The sequence below is a fragment of the Sarcophilus harrisii genome, chromosome 4, assembly GCF_902635505.1.
Source record: "Sarcophilus harrisii chromosome 4, mSarHar1.11, whole genome shotgun sequence".
Lineage (NCBI taxonomy): Eukaryota > Metazoa > Chordata > Mammalia > Dasyuromorphia > Dasyuridae > Sarcophilus > Sarcophilus harrisii.
The window spans coordinates 358198158-358225519 of record NC_045429.1 but is presented as its reverse complement, the minus strand read 5'-3'; the positions used below and the strand labels follow the sequence as shown (position 1 = coordinate 358225519).

At 36.8% G+C, this 27362-nt stretch overlaps 1 pseudogene; it reads right to left on the bottom strand.

Annotated features, from left to right (window-relative positions):
- Positions 1–3219: 3219 nt before the first annotated feature.
- The window catches only part of LOC100921527, a 30786-nt pseudogene continuing 6643 nt past the window's right edge, over positions 3220–27362 (bottom strand).

The following is a 27362-nucleotide window of genomic DNA, read 5'->3' as shown; positions in this document are numbered from 1 at the left end:
CAGAAAGGATAAACAAAACTATGATTCTATCTTTGCAAAACCCTTCTCTCCTCTGACACAGCCATCACTCTGGCACAAGTCCTTACATCTCTCACATGCACTATTGGAATAGTCTCCTAACTAGTCTCCCTACCTTGAGAATCCCTCTACTGTAATACATCCATTGCTCAGCTACCAAAGAAATCTTCCTAAAGTTAAATCTGAACATGTAATTCCTCCACTCAAAAAACTCCAGTGGCTATATATACCTTGAGGACCAAAAATAAAGTCCTCTATTTGACATTTAAAACCCTTCTTCTAAGGTTTTCTTACACTTTGTTCTTTTCCACATACTCCACGATCTAGCAATATTAACCTTCTAAATCTTCTTGGGACACAACTTGTGTTTCCCAATATCATCCTTCCCAATACCTTTTCACTGACTGTGCTCCAGACTTTTGACTTTCTTCCTCCTCACTTCTTCCTTCTGGTTTCCCTCAAGATCTAATTTCAAATAACTACCTTCTGCAAAAAGCCTTTCCTGATTCCCTCCCACCCCCATCCCTCACCTTCCCTCTGAGATTGCCTCCAATTAATTCTGTATCTATCTGATTTGTCATATCTTGACATGATTATAAATTAAAACTTACAAATCACCTGAGGAGGCTGGTAATACCTGGATGAGATTGGATAGAGATTGCACACCTTTTACCTGCCAGGGTGGGTCCCAGTTGTTTAGAAGTTTAATGCTGTATCTTTTAATTCTGATTTCATGCAGTACATTTTTGTTAATTTTTAACAAGAGTGTTTTCCTTTGGGGTCATGTGAAAGGAGATAATAATCTAAAAGGGAAATGAAGCATAGATTGAGCATTTTCCCAGAGTTTAAACTCTAGGTGGAGGCAAATGAGTCAAGTTATGACAAATTTATGAAATATTATATGTGAATGAGTTTACATTTTAAATACTAGATTGGCATTTGAAGCATTAGGAAGAACGTAGGCCAGAACTTGGAGATGGGGATTCAAAAGGGTTTCTGGGTGTTCCTTTCCTTTCTGCAGTGACCATATAAGGGATGGGTGCTTGTACTTATATCCCTTTGACTTTTTTTTATAAGGAAAGATAGGTAGGACTTTTCTGAGATTAGAGAGAGAAAAACAGGATCTGGAATTATAATTTAAATTTTTTTTTTTTTTTTTTTTTTTTTTTTTTTGCTGAGGCAGTTGGGGTTAAGTGACTTGCCCAGGGTCACATAGCTAGGAAGTGTTGAGTATCTTAGATCAAATTTGAACTCAGGTCCTCCTGACTTTAGGGCTGGCCCTTGATCCACTGTGCCACCTAGCTGTCCCTTATAATTTTATTGGTATAGAGAACTCTCATGTGGGGAATCTCCTATTATCAATGTACCTTGGCATCTTCTCTGCAACATATATTCCTTGAGAGTTGCCTAGAGGATTAGGGTCATACAATCAGGATATGAACTCAGATTTTCTTGACTCTTAGATCAGCTTTTTATCTACTATGCCTTTCATTGTCAAGTAGCCTAAGCCACCTTTCATTATCATTATGAATAGATTAAATATCTTCATCCTGAAAGAATCTAAGAGTGAGACTGGGAGGAGGAAGAAGACAAAAGATGAAAAAAAAATCTGCACAGGTTTTTATAACATATTCTTTTTACTATGAAGGATGGGGAAGACAATACATTTGGCACATCAATATAGGGGCAAATCAACTTCAAAAACCTTAAAAATTCAAAGAAAGACTTTAAAATGTGTTTGAAGTGAAGAAGGATGAGAATACAGTCAGCAGATGATTGTAAGCATACAAAGGCAATAGAAGTAGTCAAATAGAATGTTTAATGCTCATCTGGTGAGGGCTATCCCCACATGTATTATGGATATATCATTGTGTGGCTTTAAGGAGGACAGACTATACATCTGTAGCCTCTTCTTCCCCAGCCCTTTTCCAAGGGAGACTTTAATTCTGATCAAAATGGGAAGGAAGAAGATTGGGTCCAGAGACAACTCTGCTCTCCTCAGAGAGAATGGATACTGACTGAGCCAAAATAATATCACTCTGCTCCCTTAAATATTGCTAGTCTAAAGGATGTAATTATTTAGTTCAAGCTAACTTCTAATTGCTGTTTCATTTTTAAGGGAAGCAAGATCCCAAGCTTTTTATCCAAAGCTTGACTCCCATCCCACTGAATAATCTTACCACAATGGACACACATAACAACTAGCACAGAAACTCTTCTATCCAAGTTGGTAGCAAAATAGAAGTCAGAGAAAGTATATATAGGAGAATGTATGCCAAACAATATAGAGTGAAGGAGCTTTCATTGTGAGCAAGGGGACTCAGCTTAACTAAGAGAGTCTCAGATCTTACCAAAGGGACTCAGCTCAGCTAAGAGAACCAAGGAGATACTCCCCTAAATTTCTAGTGTAGTAAGTGGGGATAGGGACAAATGGAGACTGCCAGCTCCTCTCATATAGGCTTGTCTCTAGAATCTTTTTCTTCAGCAATCTGAAATAGAATTAGTATCTTCTATCTTCTCTTTTGAAGCCAGAGGACTAAAGAGCCCTAAAGAAACTTTTTTTAAGGCAGTCAAATCATTCTTTAACATAGTTGGAAAAATCAGATCATAACATGAAGAATGAATTTGGAACCCTATTATAATAAATTCCAAATGGGTCAAAGAGTACAAAAACGTATATAACACCAGAAAACTGAATAGCAGTTTTATCAACCACAAAGGGAAGAAAAAAATGTGGCCTTAAAAGTTGCCAAACAAGGCCTATCACTCTCATGTAAAATCAAAGATTCTAACATATCATAAAAATAACCTCATTATCCACTGAATATCAACATTAACAAAGCAAAAAAAAATGGAGATAAATTCTCAGTAGGTTCTTACAGATATGAATAACTGTCATTTTTATTTGCTTTGGCAATTATCTAACACTATATATGACTTGCAGCTCCACAGGAGGAGTTACCTAAAACAGTTAAGAAACTAAAATGTATCCCAAAGCAAGCTTTACAGCATTTATTCTCAAATATGAGTAGGTTCTTACCACAAGGCAACAATAAATTTTCATACTGAGAAGCAAAGCCCTGGCATAAGTGTTAGTATTATAGAGGTTGAACTATTTAAGTCATTAATCCCAATACTCTTCTACAACTACTCTTCCCTTACTTAACACATTTTATTTATTAATGTACAAGTTTATAGCAAAAAACAGTTATAGAGAAAGAAATGGGATGAATTCAAACTAGGCAAAAGAATAATGGTGAAATCAAATATCCGTATCACCAATCTATATTGGACTTGATCCAAAGGATGTCATGTAAGACAATTACCAATATGAGGACAACAGTGAATTTATAGTCAGAGGACTCATTTCTCCAGGAGTGATTCTAGCTGTTCCTTCAAGGAACTGAACTGTTGCTTTTCTCTCGGTCTTCTTGCTGTTTGAGCTCAACCAAAACAGCCTGAAGGGGAGTCTTGAGTGCCAGATTTTCTCCTTTGATGATGAAGTCTTCTTGCCGTTTTACTCTCCCTTTGGTCTCTTGGAATTTACCTTTCTAATCAATCTGCTTCTGAATTCCCACGACCATCTGATTTGTTTCCTCATTTTCTTGGCACTGTTCATCAGATTCATCAAGCTTATCTTGCTGTTGCCTCTCTAGGTCTTCTTCAGTGTCAATGATGTTTATATCTTCATCATCATCGAGGATCTCTCTCTTCTTCTTCTTCACTACTGCTGCTAATATCATTAAATATCTCCTTAAACCCGTCAGGTCCTGAGGAGCTACCACCCTGCTTAAGGCCACTGGCCTGCTAGGGAAACCTGGTTGTGTGTTTCCTTTGTTTCATCACCTGCAATTACCTCCCATTGGGCATCAACAGCTTCTCCATCTGTACTGAGAAGCCTCTTAACTTCTTTTTCCACATCTGGTGATTCAATCTACTACTTCTTGGCTGTTTTACGGAACCTTCTCTTTCTGATATTCTTAAGTGGCAGAGTGATACCATGGTTCCAGATGAATTTCCTCTCCCTGCCCTTGTCTTTTTTCTTACTTGCTTGCAGTATTGGCAACTGGGTTTTCTGGAAATGGGTAAAGATCCCTATCCACACTGCACACTAGCATTAGGCAGATATCTGCTGTCTTGTAAAAGGTTTTTTTATCTATGGTTTTCAAGGATTCAGTAATGCAGCGTGCTGCTAATGGGGCACAGTCTGCTACAATTCCATGATGCCTATCTGCATGTAATTCAATAGTTAATTTATCTTTCAGGTTGACACTTCCAGAGATCTCACCTCTCTTCTGCTCTTCCCAATTCTGAACCACTCCTTGAATAGGTGAGGATCCTTGATCTCCATTAGGCTGTAGTATCCTACAGATAAATCTTGGCTAATTTCTCCACTTGGCTAAATATCTTTTTACTCTGCATTTTCCCTACATTTTTAAGAATCAGAGAAAAGTTAGAAGTAGGGAAATGAATAGGCTAATAAGACATTTAATGTAATAGCAAATTCTTAAAATCATACTGGTTAAGCAGGAACATGATGGTATCATTATTAGTAAAAGGAAAGTTAGGATAAAGGCATAATTTGGAGGAAGGATGAGTTCCCTGTTAGACATTTGGAGTTTAAGATTTCTATTGGACATCTCATTGAAGATGTTATAGATGTGTTATTTGCATAGGAATTAGTGGACAGCATTTCTATTTGATTCTAGAATCATTTTATCACCGAGACATATATTTTATAAAATAAAAAAAATTAAGCAATCCCTTTAACAAACCAGGTTTCACCCCTTGGTTAAGCCCCAAAACATGTCTTGATCTGCACCTCACATCCATCATCTCTCTGTCAGGAGATATGTAGCATGCTTCATTAGTTCTTTGGAAGTGTGGCTATTCATTGCATTGATCAGAGTTTTTAAGTCTCAAATTTGTTTTTCTTTGGTATCTATAGTCATTTTACTCCTGTTTTTTTCTCACTATTGTTCTGTTTTTGTTAATTTCATTCTGTAACAATTCATCTTAAGTTTATCTGGACTTCTCAGAATTAATTCCTTTTCTTATTTCTTATAGCACAATGATATTCTAATGTGTTCATATAAAACAGTAACAGAATAATAATATATTAACTATGATTATTTGGATATAACTGAATGATATAATATTCCATAATAATAATATTCAATTATATTCACATAATGGCATTGCACTTAGTACAGTGCCTACATATTGTTGGTGCTTAATACACTTGTTGACTAATATGCCATAATTTATTCTAATATTTTCCAATTAGTGGACACATACTTGTTTTCAGTTCTTCGCTACACAAAAAACAGCTCTAAATATTTATATACGTATGGGTCCTTTCTTTGTTCTCTTTGGAGGTTATTATAGGTTTTACTTTTTTTTATTTACTTCTTCAATTAATAAAAATATTTTTCTCTCTGTCATCACTTACCCTACCCATTAAAAATATAAGCAAAACAAAATTCTTATAACAGATATGCATAGTTGATAAATGAATTTCCTCATTCTCCATGTTCAAAAAAAGTCTCATTCTGCACCTTTAATTTATCACCATTCTATCAGAGGGTAGGTAACACACTTCATTATTATTCTCTGGAATTGTAAATGGTTATTCAGACTTCTTAAATCTTTCAAGAACTGTTCATCATTATAATATTATTATTGTAGAAATTGTTTTTCATGGTTCTGTTTACTTCATTTAACATCAGTTCATAATACTATTTTATTTCCAGTTTTTTGCTACAGTTAAAAGTTCTACTATAAATATTTTTGTACATATGGGTTTTTTCTATTTTTTATTTTCTTAGGAGTATATTTGAAGGCTTCTAAGTGTCAAATACTTTATATTTTATCATGGAGATTTTATTGAGTAAGGGAGGGACATAGATCTGCATTTAAGAAAATCACTTTGGCAGCTATGTGAAGGAAAGATTAGAGTGAGGAGAAACTTGAGAAAAAGTGACTCATTAGGAAAACATTGTAATAGTCTAGGCAAGAGTGAACTAAGGTGGTATCTGTGTGAAGAGAGAAAAGGGGATGGATTTGAAAGAAGTTGTACAGTTAGAAATGGCAATATTTGGCAATTGTTGACCATGTGAAGTGAGGGAAAATGAAGAATAGGGAATAATGTTAAAATTAAGGACCTAGGAAAATAGAATAGTAGTGTACTCAATAGAAATAGGGAAATTTTGTAGAAGATACATGAGATACATTTTGTAGAAGACACATGTAGAAGGTTGGATTACGGGAAAAGAATTAATTCCTTTTCTTATTTCTTATAGTACAATGATATTCTAATGTGTTCATATAAAACAGTAACAGAATAATAATATATTAACTTTGATTATTTGGATATAACTGAATGATATGTTGAGTTTGAAATGTCTCTGAGACATCCAAGATTGAACCCTAAATGCTGCTCACCTGTTGAAGTGGAAGAGAAGCTATAGATAGCTTAGATCACAACCTGCTGTCATGTAGAGATATTACTTCAAGTTAACTATTCCAGTCCAGTGCCCCATAAACACTGTTCCTGCATATTCATAGTTCAGAGTTTCACTACCACATTAACTTTGGTTAAGGGACATATTTTTACAGTCAGTAATTGTTAGAATCCTTATAAGCTGTTAAGTCATTAGAATTGATAGAGACAATAATTATCTAATTTAGCATGGTTCAGTATGATTGATCTGATCTTACAAGGAGATGTTATGGGCCAGAACTTGAAACAAGGTACTAAGTGGAACTGATAGAAACAATGCTTGTGTTCACACCTTTAAAGAGTTCATATAAGCAAGAAGCTGTTAGGGCCACAGAGCACTGGGGAGGAAGCCCATAAACCCACTCTCGGAGGTGGAGTCAGATTCATTCCATCTTCCACCTTTGTGCTAGCTTGAGGCTGAAGAAAGCAGAGGCAAAAGCAAAGGACAAAGCTGCAAGAGCTCTTAGAACCAAGGAGAGAGAGAGGCCTGAAAACTAACCAGGCTTGGAAAGAGATAAGAAATAAACATTTGGATTTTATCAGCTGGCTGTATTTGAGGTGATTATTACATTGAACTGAAACTAAGGCTGCCTCCAGAAAACCTCCCCAAGAAACCTGTTCCCAGAGAGAACCATTATATTTTAAAGAAGAGAACACCACAAGTAATCTTGGAGTTTTTTATTTGTTTTGTTTTTGCTTGGAGCAGGTAGTGGGGGAGGAGAATATATTTTGTAAAGGAATTTATTAATTTGTTTTTTGAGAAGTATAGTAAGTATTGTATGAATGTAAAACCTTTTTTAGAAGGGAGAAGAACCATCTCAACCTGCATGGAGAAAGACAGAGACAGAAAGAGACATAGAGGAGAGACACACCGAGAGAGACAGAAAGACAAACAGAGACAGAGAAAGATAGGGAAAGAGGGTGAGGGATGGAAAAGGAGAGAGAGAGACAGACAGATATAGACAGACACAGACACAGAGAGAAAGAGAGAGAGAAGGATGAAGGGAGGGAGAGACAGAGAGAGAGAGACAGAAACAGAAAGAGACAGAAACAGAGAGAAAGACAGAGAGAAAAGGAGGAAGAAGAGGGGGAGGAAGAAGAGGGAAGAGGGGGAAGAAGAAGACTCATTTTTCAGAGAGAAGGTGCATATAACACTAATCACTACCCTCCCAGGGATTATCAAGATGCAAAATCCATAGAGAATATAGAGCAGGGCAAGGGTGGGGCGGGGGTGCCACTAAAATGTGCAGTCACACATTCACTTAAAAAACCAGTATAGTAACATTATCTATGTTCTGTTGTGTTTGGGGGGCAGACAAATGGCCTAGTGGATAGAACACAGGATATGGAATCAGGAAGATATGAATTTAAATCTTGCCTCAGACATTCACTAGCTGTGTGAGAGAAAGTCACTTAACTTGTTTGCCTCAGTTTCCTCATCTGTAAAACAGCTGGAAAAGGAATTGGCAAATCTCTCCAGTATCTTGTCAAGAAAATCCCCAAAGGGGTCACAAACACTTGGGCATGACTGAAAAACAACTAAACAACAAAATTGTGTTTTTATTTATTTTGCTTATTATTTTCCAGTTGCGTTTTATTCTGGTGAATGCTATACTTGGAGTATTACTGGCTGTGTGTTTGACACCTTTGGCCCACACAGAGTGGGAGCTGATGTAGCAGTTTGAAAAACAGCCAAGAGATATAGAGATACAGATTTCCAGCCCCTTCTTCTACCTCCAGGATATAGAGAAAGTAAAACCATATAAAAGGGAAGGATGGTTGTCAAAGAGGCATAGACTGCTCTAATCTATGATTTCTAATTACAAAATGAAGTATTTCTGATTTTCATTTCTTTGCCTGGGTATGACCAGTACCCATTTCTTTTTTCTTTGTTTTCTTTGTTCTTAAGGAAATCATAGTCTTTTGGTTTTTAAAATTTTTTCCTCAGATGTATTTCATTTTTCCAAATACATGTAAAGATAGTTTTCAACATTTATCCTTGCAGAACCTTATATGAAAATTTTTTCTCCCTTTCTTCCTCCCATCACCTCCCCTAGAAAGCAAATAATCCAATGTAAGTTAAATATGTGCAATTCTTCTATATTTCCACATTTATTATGCTGCACAAGAAAAAATCAGATCAGAAAAAGGAGAAAAATGAGAAAGAAAACAAAATACAAACAAACAAAACTAAAAAAGGTGAAAATACTATGTTGTGATCCACACTCATTCTTCACAATCTTTCTGGGTGCAGATGGCTCTCTCTATGACAAATCTATTGGAATTAGCCTGAATCCTCTTGCTTTTGAAAAGAGCCATGACTGTCAGAATTGATCATTGCATAATCTTCTTGTTGTCATGTTCATCCTGGCTCTACTTACTTCACTTAGCTTCAGTTCATGTTAGTCTTTCCAGGCCTTTCTGAAACCATCCTTCTGGTCTCAACATTCATTTTTGTAAGACTCTTTGTTCCAAATTTTTCTTCTTCCCTCCCTTAATTTCCCTCTTCCCCAAGATGGCAAGCAATCTGACATATGTTAAATATGTGTAATCATTTTAAACACATTTTGTGCAAGAAAAATCAGACCAAAAGGGAAAAAAATACAAGAACAAGCAAGCAAACAAAGGTGAAAATAGTATGCTTTGATCCACATTCAGTCTCCATATTTCTCTCTCTGGAGGCAGATGACATTTTCTATTCCAAGTCTATTAGAATTTTCTATGTTCACTGTATTGCTGAGAAGAGCCAATTCCATCACAGTTGATCATTATATAATCTTGCTGTTACTATATACAATGTTCTCCTGGTTTTGTTCCCTTCACTCAGTATCAGTTTATGTAAGTCTTTTCTGGCTTTTCTGATATCAGCCTGCTCATCATTTCTTATAGAATAATAATATTCCATTACATTCATATACCATAACTTATTCAGCCATTCTCCAATTGATGAGCATGCACTCAATTTTTTTAAAATTAAAGCTTTTTATTTTCAAAACATATGTATAGATAATTTTTCAATTATTAACACTTGCAAAATCTTGCGTTCCAAATGTTTACACCCTTCTCCCACCCCCTCCCTTAGATGGCAAGTAATCCAATATGTTTTAAACATGTGTCATTCTTCTGTATATATTTCCACAATTATCAATGCACTTAATTTCTAATTCTTTGCCACTACAAAAAGAGCTACCACAAACATTTTAGCACATGTAGGTCCTTTTCCTTCTTTTATGATCTCTTTGGGATACAGGCCCAGTAGAGATACTGCTGCATCAAAAAGTATGCACAGTTTTATAACCTTTGGGGCATAGTTCACCGTTCACCAGAATGGTTGGATCAGTTCACAACTCCACAACAATGCATTAGTGTCCCAGTTTTCCCACATCCCCTCCAACATTTATTATTATCTTTTCCTGTTATCTTCATTAATCTGATAGGTGTAAGGTGATACTTCAGAGTTGTTTTAATTTGCATTTCTCTGATTAATAGTGATTTGGAGCATTTTTTTCATATGACTTTAGATGGCTTTAATTTCTTCACCTGAAAATTGTCTGTTCCTGTCCTATGGACTGGTACCCATTTCTAAGCATGTTCTGTCAACCTATTATGATCTTCATTTTACAAAACTAGTTTTATTCCTTATAAACACTTGTATTTAGAAAAACGAATCAAGACATTGGAAAACTCTGATGTTATATTCTTTTTTTTTTTTTTTTTTTTTTTTAAATTTAATGGCCTTTTATTTACAGGATATATACATGGGTAACTTTACAGCATTAACAATTGCCAAACCTCTTGTTCCAATTTTTCACCTCTTACCCTCCCCCCACCCCCTCCCCTGAATGGCAGGATGACCAGTAGATGTTAAATATATTAAAATATAACTTAGATACACAATAAGTATACATGACCAAAACATTACTTTGCTGTACAAAAAGAATCTGATGTTATATTCAACATGCCACATTCACGGATCCCTACTTTTGCAAAGGAGCAGAGGAAGGTTTATTCTCAAATATCTTCTTTGGATCCAAGCTTGATTTTTATCAGTTTGAAACATTTAATTTCAATCATTTTGTTTTTGTTTTTCATACACAATGTTGTAAACGTGTATATTGTTTTCCTAATTTTAATTACTTTGCCTTGCATCAGTTTGCATAATTTTTTAATCCTCTACATTCATTATATTTGTTGAAACAATTTGTTGTAAGAAACAGCTTACTAATATTCTGTGGCATTCACATAACACAATTTCTTTGTCTATTGCCCAACTGATGAGCATTTACTTTGTTTCCAGTTCTTTGCTACCACAAAATATATAAATATTTTTGTGTATATGAAACCTTTGTTTTTGTCAATGACTTTCCAGGATATATGCCTTTCAGTGTAATCTCTGGGTTGTTTTCCCTATTTCCACAGTTGCAGCTGGTCTTGCTGCTTCCCAGCTAAGCTCCTCCTGATGCTCCATTCTTGCTAAAGCAAGATGTCATCTTCTCTGCAACTAAATCCAATGTAGCTCCAAAAGACAGTCCTCTCTCCCAGATGTTATCTCACTGATCCATAGAAGTTTATATGAGGGGCTACATTAGTTTTAGATAAATAATTTATCATATTTTAAAATTTTTTATATGCTTAAACATCCTAAAGGTTTAATATAAATGAATGTCGCATTTTGTTATAAGCTTTTTCTGGATCTAATCATGTATTTGAAGGGATTTTTCCTTTTTAAATATTATTAAATTGAACCATCCTTGTATCCCTTCTTGGAATCTAGTGATTTTTTTTTAGATTGATTGTTGTAGTCATTTTTACCAGGATTCTATTTAAAGCCTTTAAATTTATATTTACTAATATTATTGTGGGCAGGTTGGCAGCATAGTGAACATTAAAATACTACCAAAACACTAAATCTACCAATACATACATTATCTAAATTAACAGAATACCAAATTAAGATTATTCAATCTCAAAAAAAAATTTTTTTGATTCAATTGTAAAGGAACTACTAAAGGGGGTTTGAGGTAAGGGGGACAAGAGAACCCTGTGGTCCAGATGAATTTTAAAGATAATTCTATTGTACTTTTAAAAGAAAATACCTATGCTACACAAATATTCCTAACAATTGTTTTTTAAAAGCACTTTATTAATTTCTTTCAAGAGACAAAGGAGAAATACAGATCAATAATATTGTTATTTTATTGCTTATTTTTGTTTTTTTATTTATTATTTATTTATTATAATATTTATATTATATTTATTATTATTATTATATTATTATTATTATTATATATAATAATATTTATATTATTATTTATTGTCCAATGCTTATGATCCCATTTGGGGTTTTCCTGGCAAATTTACTGGAATCGTTTGTCATTTCCTTCTCCAGCTTATTTTACAAATGAAGAAACTGAGGTAAACAGAGTTAAGTGACTTGCCCAGGGTCATACAACTAGTAAGTTTCTGAGGCCAGATTTTTGCAGTATAATAGTATTCCATCACATTTATATATTATAACTTGTTCACCCATTATCCAAATGATTGTAATGCCAGAGAAACTGAGGCAAGATAGAGATTAAAGAATTTTTAATATTTTATTTGAGAGGGAGACATTGTTTCAGGGCAAAACAGGATCCATGTTGACCCCAGCATTCTGAATGGGATTTGAGTCTCAAAGCATTCAGTAGTGAGTGAAGAATTCCAGAGAGGGAAACAAAGGCAGGGGGTGGGGAGGGGAGTAGAGCACCGGTAAGCAGAAATTTCCAGGAACAGACCATAAATCTGGTTCTGACAGGAAGGATCATAAATCCCTATAAATAGGGAGTAAAGTAGGTAGTCAAGCTAGAGACAGGAAGTCTGGAAGGAGAGATAAAGGGTGCCAGCTAGGTATCTGAGATGAGCTAAATACTGTTATGGAATGCTAATCAAGGCTCCCAGCCCTAATCTGTATCAGTTCTAATGGTCAGGAAGAGGGGGTTCAATCAGGGGGACTGAGGCAGAACAATTTAGAGAAACTGAGTCAGAACAATTCAGGGAAACTGAGGCAGAACAGTTTAGGGAAACTGAGGTAGAAAAATTAAAGGAAATGTGGCATAACATGATGAGTCCCTACTTGAGATTCCCATTCTTTACCTTCTCAAAAAGAGGTATAATATTTTTGTACATCATAGTTTATTTTGTTTATAATTAAACCTTTCCATAATCTCTTCGCCTTCTAATTCCCCCTTCTCTTTCCCTTCTATCTCCCTGTTGAGTGAAAAGTATTTCTGTACCTAGCTCTATGGGTATAGATATATGTTCTCCCTTCTGTTGACCAGTTAGTTCAGAGTGAAATTCAAGTGCCAGCCACTCCCTCCATTCCCCCTTTCCTTATCTACATACTCTGATTATGTGATATTATTTTCTCTAATTTTCCTTTCCCTTACCTCCTCCCAACCCCAGAAATCCCTCTCTTTTCATTCGCAGGATCATCAAAATATAATGGATGCACTCTTAAGTGTTGTCTAATTAGACTTCCTTTGTAAACTTTGATGATGATAAGGTTTAGAAGGGTGCAACCTCCTCTCATATTTAAAGTAAACAGTTTATACATTTTTAATCTCTTATGATTGTTCAGTTGTGTTTATACTTTCATATGTCTTTTAACTCCTGTGTTTATCAGGAATGGGTCATTAAAGGCCCCCTTTTTTTTTTTTCACTAAATAGTTATACTAAGTTTTTCAGGGTAAACTATTCTCGGTTGTAAGTGTGTATCCTTTGCTTTCTGGAATATCATATTTCATGTTCTGTTATCTTTTATAATGGTAGGTTACTAAATAGTGTGTGATCTTGACTATAGCTCCTTGGTAACTAAATTCTAAATTCTTTGCTTCTGACTCTCCTTGCTGTATTTTTTCTTTGATCTGGAAGCTGTGGATTTTGGCTCTAACTTTCCTGGGAAAGTAGGGATTGGGGAGTTTCTTTCAGGAGGTGATAAGTGTATTCTGTTTCCACTCTGCTCTCTGGCTTTAGGAGAGCTGGGCAGTTTCTCTTTAAAATTCCTTGAAAAAATGACTACAACAATCAATCTAAAAAAAAAAATCACTAGATTCCAAGAAGGGATACAAGGATGATTCAATTTAATAATATTTAAAAAGGAAAAATCCCTTCAAATACATGAATACTAGGCCCTTATTTTAGTCATGCCATTTTAGATAGTTCAGTTCTTTCTTTTTATTTTTTTACTTTACATTTTTTTGTTTTTTGATTTTGTTTTAATATTTCTTGTTATCTCATAAAGTCTTTGGCTTCTGTTTTATCCATTGTAGTTTTTGTTGTTTGAGCAAAGTTTTATACCTTTTGGGACAAGATTTTTCAATTCTTTCTTTCATGGCTCCCATTTCTTTTCCAATTTTTTCTTTAAATACTTTCATTCTATTTATAAAAACAGTTTTTAACTCTTGCTTCATCTCTTCCAAATATTCTAGTTGAGTTTGTCCCCAAACTATGTTTTTCTCTGGGGCAACACTTGTAGAAGTTTTAAAATCATTTCCTTCTTTGTGTCTGGAGTGTGTCTGGAGTGAATTGCCTCAATTCAGTGTTGTTATTTTTCCCTTTCTTCCAAGTACTTAATATTAAGACTGAACTCTATTGGAGGGAAGGTCTGGATGGATCTTGTTGCTGCTTTATTGAATATTGTATTATTCTAGAATCTTAGGGGCAGGCTTTTACTGCTTCAGGGCAAAGTCTGATGTCTGCTCCCCTGATCTGAGCTCTACAAGTTCCTGACCTAGGTTTGGGTCTTGAGTAAGAGTAAGCTTAGAGAGAGCTTTATCAGTCAAATGAAGAGCTCTGCTGTTTCAGAGTAACAGAACTAGTCTGGAGTTTTCTCCTCATTTTACTTTGCAGCTGGCTTTTGAACTTCCTCTTTTTTCCCCCCACATATCACTCAGGGTTTTGCTACTGAGAAATTATTATCTTACTTTGAAGGTCTCCTTTTCTTTTTTTTTTTTTTTTTTTTAAATTTAATAGCCTTTTATTTACAGGATATATACATGGGTAACTTTACAGCATTAACAATTGCCAAACCTCTTGTTCCAATTTTTCACCTCTTACCCCCCCACCCCCTCCCCTAAATGGCAGGATGACCAGTAGATGTTAAATATATTAAAATATAACTTAGATACATAATAAGTATACATGAGAAGGTCTCCTTTTCACTCTGCCCTGAACTTGTAATTCAGGACTGAGTGGTAGTTAACAAAATTCCCAATTGGCTCTTGTCACCATTGAAGTACCCCTGTGTGAGTCTGTGGGAGCCCCATTATGGGTCTGAGATCTCCTCTTGCCTTGGTGTACAGTCTCTTCCTTTAGTTTTCTTCCTTTTCCAAATTTCACATTATAAAAGAAATTTCCCATTAGATGACTAGTGCCCAACTCTCAAACTGAGACACTAGATCTCTTGGGGAATTACATAGATTAAGAACCTGAAAACACTTTACCCACAAGATAAACTCCAAGGCTAGAAATGATCCATTTTTGGTATCAAAGAACTCTGATATAAAAAAGGAATCAGAAAGGCAGAAAGCATACAAGAACTGGAGGTTCAGAAACTCCCTTCTCAAAGGTATTCCTCTGAAAGCACCCTCCTTATTGTACTTTACTCTGGAAGTTCAAGGGAGAGAAAAATACATAAAAAGACCAGGGAAAAAATACTAAGGTTTCACAATAATCGAAACTGAAAGAGCTGTGGAAAGACAAACATACTAACACCCTCTAGATAGAGTTATGAATTAGTCTAACCCTTCTGGAAAGTAGTTGGAATTATGATTTTTAAAAGTCATTAAAATACCATAATTTTTGACTCTGAGGTCCATTTGCTAGGTATTTTTCTCAGTGCAGTCAAAAGGAAAAAAAAGTAATTCAAAACAGTTCTTTCTGTGCTAGTAAGGAGCTAGAAGTAAAATAGATGTCTATCAATTAGGGACTGGCAAAACATAATGTGGTTAATGAAATGTTACAATGCTATAAGGGACATCGAGTATGTAAAATGTAGAGAAGACTTATATGAATTTGTTACTAGAGAAATAAGCAGAACCAGGAAATCAATTAACACAATGATTGCAACAGTGTAAATAAAACAAAAAATAAAACTAAAGCTCATAGCATATCCTTTGATCCAGCAGAGGTGGAGACTACGGGGCCTCTATCACAAGGAAATCATAAAGGAAGGGAAAGGACCCATATATACAAAAATGTTTGTAATAGCTCTTTTATGGTGGCAAAGAATTAGAAAATTAGTAGATGCCCATCAATTGGTGAATGGCTGAATAAGTTATGGTATATGAAAGTAATGGAATATTAATGTTTTATAAAAAATGATGAACAAGCTGATTTTAGAAAGGCTTGGAAAAATTTACATGAAGTGATTCTGAGTGAAACAAATAGAACTGGGAATTCAATGCACACAGTAACAGCAAGATTGTTCCATGATCAACTATGAAAGACTTGGTTCTTCTCAGCAGTTCAGTGATCCAAGGCAATCCCGATAAACTTTGAATAGAAAATACCCTCTGTATCCAGACAGAGAAAGAGAGTAATAGAGAGAGAGAGAGAAAGAGAGAGAGAGAGAGAGAGAGAGAACGAACTATGGAGAATGAATAGAAATCAACACAAGCCATGTTCACTTTTTTTTTCTTCTGTTCTTTTTTCCTTGTGGTTTTTCCCTTTTGTTCTTATTTTTCTCTCCCAACATTATTCATAAAGTGTGTATTTTTAAAAATTAGTATACATGTATAAGCAGAAAAAGGAAACAATAATTTTTTTAAAAAAGTAAAAAAAAAAAAAAAACCCTAAAGCTCATGGAATTATAAAATACCACTCTAGCTTTGGAGAAAAGTTGAGAAACATATGCCTTTATTATCCCTTTAAGAGCTGAAGGATTGTAAACGTGTAATAATCCATATATTATCAGAAAAAGTTGATGTTTTGATTGGTTTGGCTGAATTGATTTCTATCCTTCTTGATCTTTGTTATGACTTCGTTATAATAGGAGTGGAAAATATTCAGAAATGAAGGTGATGCAAAAACCAAAATACCAATAAATTTTTTCTAAGAAAAGGGATAAGATGTTTCATAGCATATTCTTATACTCCATAAAATGATGACTCCCCTGGCCAAAATGCATCCTCTTGAATAATCAATAAACTAATCATAGGGAAGCAGACACATTTGCTGAAAATGAATGAGTAGAGTATTAGTACTTGAATTCCATGTGATATAGTCTTCAATCAGACAATAAGCATTTATTAAGTGCTTAATATGTGCCAAGCACTGTGTTAACTTCTATCAATACCAATTAAGGCAAAATTAGGTCCCCACCCTCAAGGAGCTCATATTCTAATACAAAAGAAAACATGCCAAAAATTGCACATTATTCTGTAAGAAATGACCAGCAGGATGATTTCAGAAAGGCCTGGAGAGAGCTACATGAACTGATGCTGAATGAAATGAGCAGGACCAGGAGGTCATTATATACTTCAACAACAATATTATATGATAATCAATTCTGATGAACGTGGCCCTCTTCAACAATGAGATGAATCAGATCAATTCTATTTGTTCAATAATGAAGAGAACCAGCTACATCCAGCAAAAGAACTCTGGCAAATGAGTATGAACCACAACATAGCATTTCTACTCCCTCTGGTTTTGTCCGCTTGCATTTTTGATTTCCTTTTCAGGTAATTTTTAACTTATGTCTAAGTCTGATTTTTCTTGTGCAGCAAAATAACTGTATGGATATGTATCCATATAATGTACTTAACATATACTTTAACATATTTAACATGTATTGGTCTGCCTGCCATCTGGGGAGGAGAGGAGGGGGGGAGGGGAAGGAGAGAAAAAATTGGAACAGAAGAGTTTGCAAGGGTCAATGCTGAAAAATTACCCATGCATATATCTTGTAAATAAAAAGGTATAATAAAAAAATTGCACATTCAAGTTTAAATGGAAAGTTATTTCAGAGGGAAGGCATTGAGAAAAGGGAAAAGGGAACGATTGGGAAAAGTCCCTTGTAAAGGATGCCATGTGAACTGTCTTAAGAAAGCCAGAGAAGCCAGGCAGCAGAGCTGAGGATAGAAAGCATTCCAGGCATGGGGGACAGCTAGTGAAAAGTCTGGAGGTGGAGTTTGGTGTTTGAAGGATAGCAAAGCAGGCCAGAGCTATATAAAGTATTGATGAGGTGTGAGAATTGAGGGTGAGAGAGCAATTGGATCCCCTTTGGCCAGTGAAGAATTTGCAAACCTCAATGAAATACAGGCATGAGGTTTGTGGTGAAGAATGAGTTTATTTATGCTAAGAAGACAACTTTCTTAGTGGGCAAGGTCCTGTCAGGACTATTGCAAAGATGTGTTTACACTGAGAAGAAAATGTCTTCATCAGTGGACTAAGTCCAGAAGGGCATTTAGCAAAGCTTTGGGGTTCAGAGTTATCTTTATTAGCCTTTTGAGGTCTGGGGCTTCTTTAGTCTTTGGTCCCCAGCAGGGGGGCAATCTCTCGATGAATCTGTGAGACTGATTTTCAATTCAATTCAATTAAAAATTGAATGAGATTACTTATTTTAGGAGTTGTCTGGGAAGGGTGTGCCCTCCCAGAGGCCAGGAGGGTTTGAGAGTCAGGAGCACCTTTCTCCACAGAGGGAACATAATTTATATCAACCCCCCCAAAGATTAAAGGGGACACAATTTACATCAGTATGACATAAACAAAGTATGTCAAGGGGAGTAAAATAATGAAGCCTGGGAGGGTGGGACATATTGTAAAGGACTTTACGGGTTAAATAGGATTTCATATTTGATCTTGAAGGTAATAGGAAACCTCTGTAATATCTCTCCCATACACCTCCCTTCTCTCCTCTAGCATCATGACCACTAGTGCAGGTGCTCATGACCTCAGTCCTGGACTATTGCAATAACTGATGGTGGGTCTGCCTGTGTGAAGACCAAGTTAGCACCCTGGATATATTAGGATCAGCCAGAGTCAGGATAAACAAAAGTCCTTGGTCTTTATTCTTGGTCTTTAGGGGTAGAAGTGAAGAGAATGGACACAGGATCTCCACAACCTTCCTTTTCCTCCTCCATCTCCAAAGTAGCTCTGGCTTGTCTTACTTCATCCCCTAATCCTTCCCACAATTCTCTGTATACACTAAAAGATTGAACCAACATAGAATAGTGGGAAGGGCCATTTTCCAAGCATATGCTAATAGAATATTGTCCAATCAGTAATTAGCCTTAAGTGGTCAATTGTCTGACTTCAGTGCATCAACTCAGAGTTTCAGCCCTTTACATCTCCCACTTTCTTTTGTTTTAGATCACAGGTCTATCCCTGACTTCTCAGGGAGTGGAGAACCCCAAAAAGGAGGTGATCATTCTCTCTCTGACTTCTCAGGAAAGGAGGTGATCATTTCCTCCCTCCCCCCCCCCAACTTCTCAGGAAGTGAGGTGAAAGCACTAAAAAAGAGATGATCACGCCCTTCCTGACATCTCAGGAAGGGAGATGAAAAACACCAAAGGGAAGTAGGGATTGCTAGAGGGTTTCTGGACTGAAGTGTCTTTTTTTTTTTGAAGGGTCTTATTAGAAACAGGTATGTACAAACCCATCAGCACAGGAGGTATTACACAAGCACATAGCAATAACGTATAGGCTATGAGTGATGATTTTTCCCACAGTCAGTGCAGGCTTGATGTGGTGTAACAAACATGAATTGTACATGCAAGAAGTGATATAACAAAGAATAGGAATCAACATGGTGTTGTAAAAGATTTCCAGAAGTCCTAGAAGGAAGGTATGCAAACAACAGTTACACATACGCCTTCTTCAGCAGCCAAGAGATAGTCCAAAACCAATCTATTGTCCATTGCTTCACATATCAGGGAATCCAATTATCCCTGCAAGTTTTTGAAGTCCTGCAACAGTTTTATCATGTCTCAGGGATTCCAGTGATTCCTGAGGGTTTTGAAGTCGTACAACAATCTTTTCATGTCTCAGGGATTTCAATGACTCCTGAGGGTTTTGAAATCCAACAATTTTCAATGTCAAGAGTCAAAGGCCATAACTGCTATGCTCTTTCAGTGGTGGGCACAGTCAGCAATGGAACCATCCGATGTTTCTTGAGTCTTCTCCTTCATTTCAAGGGTCTGCTCTGTCTCTCTCCAATGGACAAGGCGAATACGGTTCATTGGCACCCATCTGATTCCTTCTCCATATGTGGAGATACAAGCAAACCTTCTACCCCAAGCAGTTAACCTATCTGGTCTCTTCCATTCACTACTTTCTGGGTCTCTCCACATCACCTAGTGATTATCTATAGATACTGGAGCTATTAGCACCAGACACTGCCCTTCTGGTGGGTTATAAAACCTGTCTGCCAGAGTCAGTGCATCTTTGTCAAAAATCAAGAAGTTAATAGTATAAAGGACTAGATTTAGAAGTTCTCTAGGGTTACCTGTGGCTCCCCCTTTCTTTTGTTTTTGGAGGAGCGTCTTAATGTCTCTGTTTCTCCTCTCTACTATTGCCTGTCCTTGAGGATTAAAGGGTATTCCAGTAGTGTGCACAAAAGTGTGCAAAATGTTTAGAAGTATATGCAGGCCCATTACCTCTTTTTATTGCTTGTGGCACACCCATAATTGCAAATGCTTATATAAGGAATTCAGTGACCACGTGGGCTGTCTCTTTTGCTACTGGTATTGCAAAAGTGAATCCTGAAAAGGTGTCTACTACAACATGGATAAAAGACAGATGATCAAAAGATTTATAATGGGTCACATTCATAATTTCATTGGGTCTCAAACCATGAGGGTTCTTCCCTGGAGGCAGTGTAGGAGCATGGAAAGGAAGACAAGCTGTGCAGGCTTTTACTATGCTCCTAGCTTCCTCTCTTGTTATTCCAAATTGTAAATGTAAATCTCGAGCAGCCTGATGATATTTAAAATGAGATTCTTGGGCTTCTTGAAATAAAGAAGTGTTGGCCAACATGGTTAGAAGGCTATCTGCCTTTGAATTACCATCAAAAATAGGACCTGGAAGTCCTCTATGAGAGTGGACATGCAAGATATAACTCTTACCTGGATATTTTCTCACTTGCTCTTGAAGTTCCTTAAAGAGCTGATATATATTAGAGGCTATAAATTTTATTTGGGCTGTGGCAATTCTTTGTACCACACCTACTGAATAGGCGAATCAGATATTATATTTATATCTCCTGAATAATAAGTAAGAGCTAGAATGATTGCATACAATTCATTCTGCTGAGTGGATTGAAAAGGAATTCTGACTAGTTTCTTTATAGTTAAGTCACAAGAGTATACAGCATAAATGTTATGTTTTGATGCAAGTGTAAAGATCATTGGTCCTTTAAGAGGAACTTTAGGAACTTTTTCTTCAAGAATCCATCACCAATTATGTAATAGCCTGGTTATCTTTAATGGAGACCCATGTGTAAAATTTGGAGCTGTGGCCAATAAAATTTGCTACTCTGGGATGGTTTCACAGTATACATTAATTTGTGCATTAGTATATCTTGTCAGGTCTTTTCCCAGATAATTGTACTACTTGTTTAATGGCCTTTAATAAAATTCTAGTCACAAGCACTGGGTAAGAGGTAAGACTTTGTTCTGGTTGTGCTGGGAGGTTCACCCACTCTATCACACTGTCTCCTTGATGAAGGACTGCTGTGGGTGCCTCTTGTGTAACAAAAACTGATATTTCCAAAGGTTTTTGAGTGACTCTTTCAACCACATTGGATAAATCCACTTCAACTTCTCTCAAAGCTTCTTGAGTTTCTTTTGTAAGCTGGTGTGGTGAGTTTAAAGCACTGTCCCCTTAAAATGTCATATAATGGTTGCAATTGATAGGTAGTCAAGCCTAATACTGGACACATATATTAGATATCTCCTATCAATTTCTGAAAGTCATTTAAGGTGTTTAACTTCTCTGTTCTTAAGGAAAGTTTTTGTACTGTAAGCACCTTAAGGTATACCTCATATCCTAAATATTGAAAAGAAGCATGTCTGAAATTTTTCTGGAGCTATGGGCAATTTGTAGTTCCTTAGTGTTTTTATGGTCTTTTGTAGACATGCTTCTAACATTTGTTCCTCAGGTGTACATCCCAATATATCATCCATGTAATGTAATAACATTACATTTGGAAATGCTTTTCTTACTGGCATAAGAGCAGCAGCAACATACATTTTACACATAGTAGGGCTGTTTTTCATTCCCTGTGGCAAAACTGTCCATTCATATCTTTTATAAAGCTCATCTAAGTTAACACTAGGTACTGTAAAGGCAAATCTTTTCATACCCTCCTTATCTAAAGGGATAGAATAGACACAATCCTTAATGTCTATAACCCAAAGAGGTCATTCTCTAGGCAATTGACTAGGAGATGGAAGTCTAGGCTGAAGAGTTCCCATAGTTTTCATCTGTTCATTCACCTTTCTTAAATCTGTTAACATCCTTCATTTTTCAGATTTCTTTCTTACAACAAATACTGGGGAATTCCAAGGACTTAGAGAAGGTTGTAAATGTCCTTGGTCAAGTTGCTCCAGTGTTATATCTAATAAGGCCTGAATTTTATTCAGGTCACTGTTCTATACACACTGGTGTGTATCAGTTTTCCATTGGATAGGAACAGGTGAAAGTGTTGGCAGGCCTTCAACAGCAGCCCTGCCTAAAAAAACCTAAGTACTCATTTGTAATCCTAATTGTAAAATGTCTCTTCCCTACAGATGGATGGGGATTTTTTCAACTACAAAAGGAGTTAAAAACTCCCGTTTCACCTTCAAAAATCCATCTCAAAGGAGTAGCACTAACTTCAGCTGCTATTGATCCTCCTACACCGGACATGTAGGTGTCTGCCTTAATCTTTGGCCAGGGGCCAGTTGTCACCTCTAATGACTATACGATCTGCACCAGTGTCTACCAATCCTTCTAATGGTATGCTGTTTATATAGATAGTGAACATAAGTCGGTCAGCTGTCATACCTGCTGTCTAGTATATTCCTGGATTTTGTTACTTGGCGTCAGAATCTGGGAGACTATCACCAGATTGCTTATTAGGAGTCTGTATCAGTAAACCTGATGCTACTACTTCTCCTGGTTGATAAGTCACACAATGTCTACCTGTATTAGTGACTGGGATATTATCTACACATTCCCCAGTTTCCCACATCAGTGTATGAATGGACACTGTTTGTAAGTACTCTCAGGAGGTGAAATGGTCAAGCCTACTGTGCCTGGGGGCAAGGAATCCGTAGGCTGGAGAGGAACAGATTTCACCTCTCCAGGAGGTATCTCAGTTGTCCCAGCTGCATACAAGTCTATTCTCCCCAATTGTAATCCCTTTCTCCCATCAGATTGCTTCCTGGCTGATTGATTGTGTAATCCATTTCTCCCATCAGGTTTCTTCTTGGCTGATTGGTCATGCTTGGGTACTGAACTTCTAGGCACTCTCTGGGTACAGCATCACCTGCCATAATGCCCCAAGTATTTTTTGTCTTGGGCCCTGGGGCTGGGCCCCTCATCCCATTTCTCTGAATCAGCCTACATTCTGATGCCCAATGGAAGCCTCTGTTGCATTTTGGACATGGGGTATTGGGTCTTGTTCTCCCACCCTGTTTTCTCATTCTGTCTCTATACCAACATTGAGCTTTCAGATGCCTTACTTTACCACACTGACGAGTCTCTCTGTAAGTCCCTTACCAAAAGGGAACCTGTCTTCCCCATGTTTGCATCTTGGGAAGTCTGCATCATAGCCTGGCTATAAAAGGCATTTGTGCCCACTATGGCACAGTGTCTTATGATCTCCTCTAAAGGAGCATCTTTGTGTAATCCTAGTATAATTTTTCTACAAACATCATTAGCATTTTCTTTAGCAAGTTGCTTTATCATAATTTCTGTTACTGCATTTTCACCATTAGTTCGTACGACAGCTGTCTGCAAATGTCCCACAAAATCAGCAAAGGGTTCATTTGGCCCTTGTGCTATTTTTGTGAAGGCCTCTCCCTTGTCGTTTTTACCGGGGAGAAAAGCCCATGCTTTGATAGCAGCAGCAGCAATTTGCTCATGTGCTGCTATGGGGTAATTAAGCTGTACTGAAATTTCTGCATAAGAACCTACACCTGTTAGTTGGTCATAGGTGACTGGATGATTAACTCCACTACCACTATTTTGTTGGGCTTGTATCCTACAGAGCTCATTATATTCAGAAAGCCACAACAAGTTTTGTCCAGGTTCTAAGCATGTCCCTTCTGCTATAGATTTCCAGTCCCTAGGGGTTAAGACTTCATAAGCCAAATTCTGTAATAACATCTTAACATAAGCTGATGTAGCCCCATAAAGAGTGCAAGCCTTTTCAAGTCTTTGAGAATTTCTATATCAAAAGGAGCGTATCTTCTACTTTTCTTGACTCTACTTTTACTTGAAGAGTTAAACTGTTGAATCATAGGATACATTCCTATTTTCAAATCAGCTAAATCCTGCCCTTCTTCTGTGGTTAAGTAGTGCCTTTTGCAATCTAGTCATAGGAGTGGGTGATTGCTGGGGGAGAGGTGCTGGTGGTGTCATTGTCCCTCCTACTACTCCTCCCTCCATCCTGGAAGGTGGAGCTGGTAGGGGCATGTCAATAATATACTCTGTAGGTGGGGTTGAAGCTGCCTTAGGCAGCTTCTGTGAGAGCAAGAATCACCAGGCCCTTGAACCTCACTTAACTCCTCATGCCCTCTGATGATATTGCCATTAATCTATTTTTTGTCTTCCTCTTTTTCCTTACACTTCCTCATCTGGCTGTTCTTAAAGCTTTTCTTTTTTCTATAACTTGAAGGATTCTTTAAGGCCAATTGTATTATGTTATATATATAGACTGTTTCCTTGGAAATTGAATGAGGACCTTTATCATTATTCACATATCGGGCTCCTACTAGTTTCCAATTATCTAGCCCTATCTCTTCTTCCTTTAAGAACCAAGGGGACATGCATTCTAATGTACCCAAGAGTCTAGCAATCTGCTCCCAAGTTACAATTAAGCCTTGTCCCTGGATCAACTTAAGTATGCTTTCTATAGCACTCCGTTGGGGTGAGGCTGGGGATGGGGGAGAATCTTTTCCTAATATCTGCCCCATTTCAGCTAGAAAAGGTTACTAGTTTAGCCCTTGAAAAAGTAAGTTCCCTGTTTGTCTGTTAAAATACTCACCCTATTTCCTGGTCACCGGGGACTTCTTCAGTGAAATTAGAGAGCTTGGTCCACACGTTGGGCACCAAATGTGAAGACTGAGTTAGCACCCTGGATACCTTAGGATCAGCCGGAGTCAGGATAAGCAAAAGTCCTTGGTCTTTATTCTTGGTCTTTAGGGGTAGAAGTGAAAGGAATGGACACAGGATCTCTGTAACCTTCCTTTTCCATCTCCACCTCCAAAGTGACTCTGGATTGTCTTGCTCCACCCCTTAATCCTTCACACAATTCTCTGTATACACCAAAAGATTGAACCAGCATAAAATAGTGGGAAGGGCCATTTTTCAAGCATATGCTAATAGAGTATTGTCCAATCTGTAGTTAGCCTTAAGTGCTCAGTTGTCTGACCTCAGTGCATAAACTCAGAGTTTCAGCCCTTTATATCCCTGCCTCAGATTATTTCCCCATTCCAATCCCCTTTCCCTCAGCCACCAAAGTGATTTTCCTGCAGCAAAGTGTGATTGATTGAATACTCCCAGATTCTGGGAAGATGGTAGAGTAGGTGGGTAAATTTCAAGCTCTCCAGATTTCCCCTGGAAACAGAACAAATTTGCACCTAAGGGCAAACATAGACTGGTAAAAATCAAGACAACTTGGGACAGAAGAGGGGTCCTTCTGGTACAACCCAAGAGGATCTGAAGAAAGCCCCCACATGTTTAACCCATGTAAAATGCAAATATCTCCCATTAACTCTGCAAAAACACCAAATGGGGAGCCCTGGGAAGAGCTGGGTCTGGCTGGAGCTTCAGAAAGAACCGCAGAGACTTTCACTTCTTGAACTGTTTGAGGAGTTAGGGGTCTGAGTCTGGGAAGACTGAGGATTAGCAATGCCAGGCTGTGCTGTGCTGTGCTGCAGAGACTGAGCTCTGGGCCAGAAGGAAACAGCACACCCAGTGAGTACAGAGGCAGTGAGATTGGGACACTGCTGGCTACAGGCACTTGCAGGAAGGTAGAACTGCTGAAGTAAAGCATTTCTCCACCCTATGATTAGAGAAGCTTGCACTAATACCTCTTACTTAAAAAAAAAAAAAAAAAAAAAATTATCCCGCAAAGAAGAAAAAACCCAATCATTAGAAACTTACTATGAAAACAGGGAAAACCCAGGATTCATCTCCAGAGGAGCATATTGAAGTATAAACAGCTTCCACCCTAAAGAGTAAGGTGAAATGGTTTCCTGCCCAGAGAGAATTTATAGAACTCAAAAAAGAACTTAACAATCAACTGAGAGACATTGAGTAAAAACTAAAAAACTAATTAGATAAATAAAAATCATCCAAGAAAAACAAGATTATGAAAAAAAAAGTTAACTAGAAAAGGAGATATAGAGCCTCAAAGTAACTCTTTGGGTTATCAACCTGTGTAAACCCTGTGATCTAGCAGTTTATTTACTGAGCTTATATCTCAAAGAGATCTTAAAGGAGGGAAAGGGACCCACATGGGCAAAAATGTTTGTGGCTGCCCTTTTTGTAATGTCAAGAAACTGAAAACTGAGTGGATGCCAATCAATTGGAGAATGGCTGAATAATTATGGTATATGAATGCCACAGAATATTATTGTTGTGTAAGAAATGACCAGCAGGATGAATACAGAGAGGCTTGGAGAGACTTACATGTACTGATGCTAAGTGAAATGAACAGAACCAGGAGACTATTATACACAACAAACAAGATCATATGATGATCAGTTTTGTTGGATGTGGCTCTCTTCAATAATGAGATGATTGATACTAGTTCCAATGATCTTGTGATGAAGAGAGCCATCTACACCCAGAGAGAGGACTATGGGAACTGAGTGTGGTTCACAACATAACATTTTTTTCACTCTTTTTGTTGTTGTTTGCTTGCACTTTATTTTCTTTCTCATTTTTTTCCAGTTTGATTTAATTTTTCTTATGCAACAAAATAATTATATACATATCTATCTGTCTCTATATCTATATATATTGAATTTAACATATTTTTACCATATGTTTAACATATATTGGACTACTTGCCATCTAGGATAGGGGATGGGGGAAGGGAGAGGATTGGAACACAAGGTTTTGCAAGGGTTAATATTGAAGAATTATCCATGCATGTGTTTTGAAAAATAAAAAGCTTTAATTAAAAAAAAAAGAAAGAAAAAAAGAAAATAACTCGTTGAAAATTAAAATTGGGCAAGGGGAAGTCAATGAAACTATGAGAAGCCAAGAAATAACAAAACAGTTTATAAAGAATGAAAAATAGAACAGAATATGAAATGTCTTAGAAAAAAAATGACATATCTGGAGAACAGATCAAGAGAAGAAAATATAAGGATAATTGGACTTCCTGAAGGTTGTGACCAAAAAAAGAACCTTCACAATAATGCAAGAAATAATCCAAGAAAACTGTCCTGGAATGATAGAATATGAGGGGAAAATAGAAATAGAAAAAAATCCACCATCATCACTTCAACAAGATCCTTTGTGGAAAACATATAAGGAATATTATTGCCAAATTTCAAAACCCCCAGATCAAAAAGAAAATTTTGCAAGAACAAGAAGAAAATAATTCAGATATGTTGGAGCTACAATTAGAATTGTACAGGAC